The following is a 7,866-nucleotide window of genomic DNA, read 5'->3' as shown; positions in this document are numbered from 1 at the left end:
TTATGTTTTTATATATACTTTTGATTGTCATTGAGTCACCCACTCAAGTGAATAAAAAGAGATGCAGAAAGTCTACAAATGATTACATGAAAGAAAGCATCCAAATATTCTCTCAATAAATTAACATTTTTCTCCAAATGATTATTCATTCAATGACTTTGGAATGCACTAGAAAGCTTATGTGAAAACGCCACCCCAATGCAGGACCCCCACTATTTCCTACAAATATGTGAAAAATATTTATAAATAAATAAATTTAAAGGTTATGGTGCAATACCATTAGATTATTTAAAAAATGTAAAAAATAATGTTGAAAACATCCACTAACCAAGATTTATTGCTGCATCAATCTGAATGCCCAGCAAGTCTGATGCACCATGAGCATATGATGTAACTTGATATAAAGAAAATAGAACTCCCAAAAGCGCACCTCCACTTAAGCCAACCAACACCAAAAATAGATGGAGAGATGCAATTATATCACATGTAATGTATTTTAACCGTTGTAGAACAAAAAAAGAAAAAAGAAAAAGAAATCATATGAGATATTCCAATTCCAATCCAATGGTGTCAACATTTTCTATACTAGAAGCAATTAAATATGGGTACTCCATCTAATTAATTAAGTTAGATGGAGTAGATGGAGTACCCTCACTGACCAGGACTCTATAAGGGATTATTCGGAAATGATCTTTTCCAAGCCTCACTCTAAATGATATGCAATCCCTCCTAATCTACAGTAGAATCAAATAAGGCAAACAAAAGAATAGACAAGACCAGGAACATAAATCAACTTGCAACTTTTACCAAACTCATGTCATCAATCCTTGAGCTCTTCTCTGTTACCTTATTTTTCTAGTGTTTCTGAATAACAGATAGATCATTGCTAGCATCATAATTTCTCTTCTAAAATGGAACATAGACAATCAGATATACTTACAATATATAGTTCTTGAGAGAAGTTTTAATTATATTTTAAAAGGAGAAACAATGTGTTGAGTCCCTGTTTTCATTGTACCAATCCATAGTCTCTACCATTCATATACAATTACATATGCTCGTTGATCCAAATACAACATCACTGACCATCCATTCACAAGATTTTGAATGGTCCACATTAGAATGGGAAAATGGTCCAAAAAGAGTTAGGGTCAGTGAGTTGATATTGATATATTTTTTAGCCAAGTCACCATGTCAGAGTTGGTTTTTGTACCATATGTATGTTAGGTAAAGAAATCCGCTATCATATAGTGAACCTAGGACAATCACATTGTTTATCTTCTTGGTTAGTAGAGAGCTATAGAAAATATTTCTTTTGTTTAATAATAATATCTATCTTTCTTACCCAAAGTCAAAACAAAAATAAAATAAAAATTCCAAACATGAACCCACACTAGCATACACATAGAAAAACTAGATTTTCTCTTACATGGGCTAAAGGACAGCTTGGCCAAACGTCAAAATGCTTCATACCAGACATAAAAAACATGATAGAAACTTCAAAAATCTATCATAGAAGGCGAAGCATAGAAAAGATCCCGACTTGTGTTCTGAGTGAACTCCATCGATTATTATTATTGTTAAGCTGTCAACAAAATATTAACAAGGGAAAAAAATAGTTCAACTAACAAAGAAATTGGAGAACAAGATCAAACCAGCTGAAAAAATAGATTACTAATTACAAGAACAGAATAGAGGGTTATGGAGCGAGATGTGAATACATCTCGTATGTAAAACAAGCACAAGTACACCCAAATTCATAACCATAACAGAATTTAGAGAATAAAAAGTGAACCTCTGCTGACTAATAGAAATGTAAACAAAACAATAAAAGTAAACTCACAGTGATGAATCCATGGCATACCTTCTCCCTTTTCCTTTATCTAGACTTGGGACAGACAATGTAAAACGTTAATTTTACATTGGCGGAGTTAAAAAGGTTTTACCTAATACATGTAGAGTTAAAAAATGTTTTACCTAATAAGTGTTAGATATCAATCCACATATATAAGACACGATACACACATTGAAGACCAAATTTTTGTCTAATTTTCACTTACATGGAACTGAACAATTGTAACATTTTCAACTTTACTAATGGAAGTTGCAATACAAAAAGTTGATAATTCTTACATGATAAACAAATGTTTGTGGATCCAACTATTACTATTAACAGAATTTAGAAAATAAAATATTGATCATAGATTTCTATTTAACAAAAGGTATTGTGGATCAAATTGTTACTAGTAATGAAACTTGCAAAATAAAAAATTGATCACCGATCATTATCAAAAAAGCTTGCAAATCAAACTATTATTGCTCAACAGAGGTTTGTGGATCGCTGTCATTGGAAGCCTACAAATAATATTATTTTAACTATTAGTATAAGAAAATGCAATTAAAATTTTTTTGTTTAAGAAGGCGGAATAACAAGTTATTACCTGTGTAACCCGAAGTATTTCAACCATATTTACAGTACAGCCAAGTTGTTGACTCATAAATGACATCAGTGCTTCGAATTGCATCGACATGTTTGTTTGAAATTCAATCATCTCTCGGCGTATTGCAGCAGCTTCTCGACATGCCTCATCAGCACGACGATTTGCCTCAACGGCCTGTGAGATACATTATTGACGGGTGGGTTGAGGTCCGAAAAATGCTGAAGGTCTCACTCTCATCCCCATCTGCCTGATACGACCATGACCATCTTCTCCCATGACTTGGGAGAAGATGTCATTCTTACCTGTGTTGCTTTAGGAACCATCTGACAGTTGGGACTCATTCTTTTTTTGTCTCATTTCATCCTAAAATAAATTAAATACAATTAATACTTACATGATTTAGAAGAAAAAAAGACAAAAAAAATGATTGTAACTTAAAAACATTTTTATACGATAGAAAATTTGGATACATAAGTTTTTCTAATATAATAGGTTGGAAATAAATACTTACAACACCTTTCATTATCTTTGCATCTATAAAGGTCTGGTCCTTTCTTGTGTGGGTTACTATGAACATTTGCATTTGGGATGGTTCCACCCCATTATTCTTTTCTGTCTATTAACAAGTAAAACATAATAAGTCAATAAATATTATTGCAATCATGTATTAAATAGGCTCGATGATTATTTGATTTTACCTCTTCTTTGAATTTTCTTGCGAAGCTCTTTGTGCCAGATGTGTGGTGCATTTTTTTTTTTTTATGATTAACTTTATTTTTCATTTCACGTATTTACAAAGTAAACCATAAAAAATTAGATAATATTCAAATCTTACTATGGTTGTTACTCATACCTTACCAACTTTGCCTTCCCAAAATTGAACAAGCCAATCCTACTCCACTTGATCTGTAAAAGGTGGAAGGTTCTTTTTAGTCTCATCTAGAGCGCCCACAAAGTCTAAATAGTATTTTTTTTCAAGAGGCATTTGCGGTATTTCCATTTCTAATTGAAGGATTCAAGAACCCAACCCTTCAAGTTGGCATCGATATAAAAAACCCCCTACATCAAATTTAAAAAAGCATAAGTGTAAAGTTTCTGAATAAATATAAATAGTTGGTGTAGTTTAATTAATTTATTTTTTAGATTACCCGAATAGTTTGCCAAATGTTTTCTTTAGCTTCAATCGGCACTCGTCTCCAATCTGAATACATGAAAGATATGAATCGTGGCTTCCATATCACGGTACCTAAGAACTGCCCAAGTAACTTAGCCCCATTGCCAATAGGCTACTTGTAGTTGTTTTTTCGAACAAGGATTTTTAAATCCTATGGGTCAATGTTTCAAAGTGATTCAAGACGTTTATTGCCTCACACACGTTTTTTATGCGTCTTGGTAGACCTTGTAGAAAATTATGTACAAAAAATTGATTATCATTCAATTATCTTACATATACATATATGAGTGCAAAATCTTAAAAATAATTACTCCATCTTACTAGATGTTGAATTAGATGCCTGATCGGAAAAGACAGTCATGTCTATCTGTGTGGGCCCCAAATATACCGTCGCATCCCCATGTTGGGGAAGTTGTGAATCATGACTATGCATCTTGTACTAAAGATCAAGAAAATGATTAGTTATTTTGAAACTTATAAGAAATGTTATTAAGTTAATGATAATAGAAGTTAATTCAAAGATTTACAAATGAGTTTTTTTAATTATTAATTACCAAATCTATGTAAAATGATACATTGAACTTGGAATTGCATTATTGTACATGAATAATTTCAAACAGCATCACTAGACTCCAATTCATTCTCATCAATACTATTGAAATCTAACTCATCAATATCATCCTCCCTAATTTCATCTGTGGCAGTTAAAGGTGTCGTGATAATTAGATGTGCATTGATCGTTATTCTTGGCATATCTGACCTATCCCATGTTACGTTATCATCAGAGGCGATCAAAGTATCCATCATACTTTGATCATTGCAAGGCAAGCTTTGCAAGTAATCATCGATATCCTCTAATATACCATTTTCTCCCATTTCAAACAAATCTCTTGGTTTTGACTGTATAGTAGTATACCAGTTTGAATCCATGGAGTCCTTGATGTAAAATACTTATGTGACTTAAGATATTAGTACAAATGGTTCATCGTAAACATTTGTTCCAGTATTGGATGGCCATCCAATAGGCCATCCAACAGGCCATTGGGTTAATTTTGATAGCATAACCTATCCAATCCATAATTAATGAAACATAGTTGATGAAGAAAAAAATACATTTATTTTCTCTCTGCATCAAATCATAGGAAATTATCTCATAAAAGGAAGGGGGTCTAGATATTCATTATTAGTACAACAATGATTTCGATGGGTGACCTAGGATCGAACCTACAACCTAATTATTGTAATTCCACCTAATTAAGCTTTGGGAGATTCGGAATTATTTAGTACTATTTGAAAATTCAAATTATTCACCTAAAATATTAATTTTTTTTTTCTATTTAGGTCCATATGGGAATCTGGGAGTAAACCCAATCTTAGACTTCATGGTGTTGGAGCTCAAGACTCACTGGCTAAGATTACATAGAATCATCCGAGGGATTCGAAAACCTGTTATTTCTGTCAATTTTATTCATAAATTCATAAAAGAAAATGAAAATTCATGATATAGTAACTAAAATTGAATCCAATTACAAATCAAAATCTCTAAAACAAAAAGAAAATTTAAAACTTGAGGATTTTTTGGTAAGGTGGGATGTGTCAAAGCTACCACTGATACAGATGATTCCCAATTCCATACATTAGATACCCTCAAAAAACAAAAACAAAACAAAAAAATCCATATCTAAAGCTATAGTAGCAAACTATTATAATAGGGTTCATTTCTAATTACTTCTAATACTTTATCCCATCTAATTTAGTGTAGTAAAGTGAGATCAGAAAGATGACCAGAACTCAAACTACAGCTTTGGTATGTAGATAAGTAATCAGCATCAGCAACTAAAATAATAAGAATGAGAAAACTCACCTATTATAGTGCTCTTTCACTGAGAAAACAAGATTGAGCATGACAGACTCTCCTATTAGAACATAAATGATTCTATATTTGCATTTCAAATTGGATGTTAAAAAGCTAAACCTCAAGAATAGGTTGTTCACATGCCACAAGTCTGACTACTTCAATACAATATCTATTTTTTAACCAAATATATCTTGTCAATTTGATTTCTATGCAGATGCACCAAGGATAAAGGACATTTCCTAAGTATTTCAAGAATAGTAGAATACTATATTGTTGTATTTGTTTAGTAGCAAACCAAAGTGAGAGGATAAAAGAAATTGAAACTATGAACCTACAGTAGTTAAAACTCAATTACAAGCAAACAACTGAGTGAAATATCATAGTAGACTACTATGATGAAACATTGAATAGTTATGACTACTTGATCAAATGTCTAACATCATGTTGAAAGTTGTAGAGCAAAATGAATACCTCAAAAGGCTTCAACCAAATACAATGATTCTTCGGTAGAGATTTTATAGCCACCTTCCCCACTGACTGTCCTATGGAAATCAACTGTGTTAAACCATTAGAGAAAAAATAAGATGAGGTTTTCATAGTTCAAAAATTTGGGCAAAAATTTCAATCACCTACACAAACTTACAAGGAAAGTAGCATCTACGAGATTAAAGTTTACTGTCACCACCCTATCAGCATAAAGAGGCTATGCACTCCAAACTTATTTTTTTAAGAGAATCAAATTATTGGTTCTCAATGCAAGTTATTAGTGCAGCAATTGAGAAATCAGCATTATTTGTTAAAAGAATACATAATAATGTTTTCATCTACCACAATATTGTAATTTGAAAAGCGCAATAAGGCCCCATTCAGAATTTAGTTCGACCCTATCGAAGAAGTAATTTCAATACACTTAAAATGGAAGTAGAAATCACATAAATCCAAAAACATATATAGATCAGATTGCTACATTTTATTCAAATACATGAAGAAAGCACATAAATCCAATTAAAAGAAGATCATCTTCTATTTATTTTTATTTATTTATTGAGGAAAAAAAATTTCTGAAATCTAAAATCCTAAAATTTTCAACAAGTACATTAAAAAAAAACATGAATAACAAAAAATAAATTGAAGTAGAAACTATTAATGAAAGATGAAATTATTCCTAAACATAAAGAAAACCTCTCCCCCCACCCCAAGGAACGATGTAAAACTGTTTTATGAAACGGAGAAAAATATATTCTCCAATTGATAACTGCATAACATTTACAAAAATCCCAAGTTACCATTCTCTATAATAGTCGGACACTTCTAGCGGTAGTTATATGCTTATCAACATAATACAATATTGATCTTGGTACCAAATACTTCTTCGAACTCCGTTATTTGTTCTCTCATTTTTCATTGTATTATGTTCTTAACTCTAGGGTATTTTCTTAATTGTTGGATTGGGACCCTTAGGTCCCATACTCCCATATATATTAGTGTCATATATTTCAAGAATTACAAGGCATAGCCTCACTCCTTGTCTCCATGTTTGTACTTTGGCAACATATATATGGGATCTTCCAAAATAAACATTTGCTAACTCTCCTTCCCAAGGAAATCCCTCTGAAATAATTCCTTTTCAACCCAAATGCAGGTTGCTTCCATAAAAAAGTTAACTATTATGATTAAACAATCTACCCTAAGACCTCAGCCTAGTTCTATTGACCATTAACAATGTCATCAACAATACAACCAGATACCATAAGGCCCTTCATTCCACAATAGTTTAAAGTAACCCAAGAGTTTGAAATTAGAGCAGAGTCTTACATAAAAGTAGATGATAGACAACATATGTGGGTTGCATAAAGAAAAAAGTAGTTGCTATTATTGGTGAACTCACCCTCTTCTATAAGAATCCACTGAATATACTGCCAAATATGCAATTCCCATACACGCATAGAGATTTAAACCTCATTAGATTGTCCAATTTAACTAGAAAGAACAACAAAACACGGAAGTAGTAAAAAAGTCTCTAAAGTCAAAAAAGAACCAACTGAATTTTCTATGAATTCAGTTTGATAGAAATATATATAATACCAACTAAAGATCATAGGCACAAAAAGTCATATAAGTAAGTACTAATTTCAATATTGCTTGAAAGAATTGGAGTAGCAGGAAAGAACCCCAATTTCAAGCAAACCAATAAACTCATTTTAAACAGATTTTACTTTCCTTCCAGATACCCCAAAACATAGTGTAGACACGGGATTTCGCCATTACGATGACCACATCTACAATGGTTTGGAGTCGCCACCATTTATTTTTGTAAGTGGGTGTGAATGGTCACCCGATGTGCATTTTTTTTAGAAAATGTGACATTTTTGGTATTTGGTGACTCTCGACGG

This window comes from Akebia trifoliata, chromosome 12 (genome assembly GCF_017979445.1).
Source record: "Akebia trifoliata isolate Shusen 1 chromosome 12, ASM1797944v1, whole genome shotgun sequence".
Classification (NCBI taxonomy): Eukaryota; Viridiplantae; Streptophyta; class Magnoliopsida; order Ranunculales; family Lardizabalaceae; genus Akebia; species Akebia trifoliata.
Note: the sequence above shows the minus strand (reverse complement) of the source record.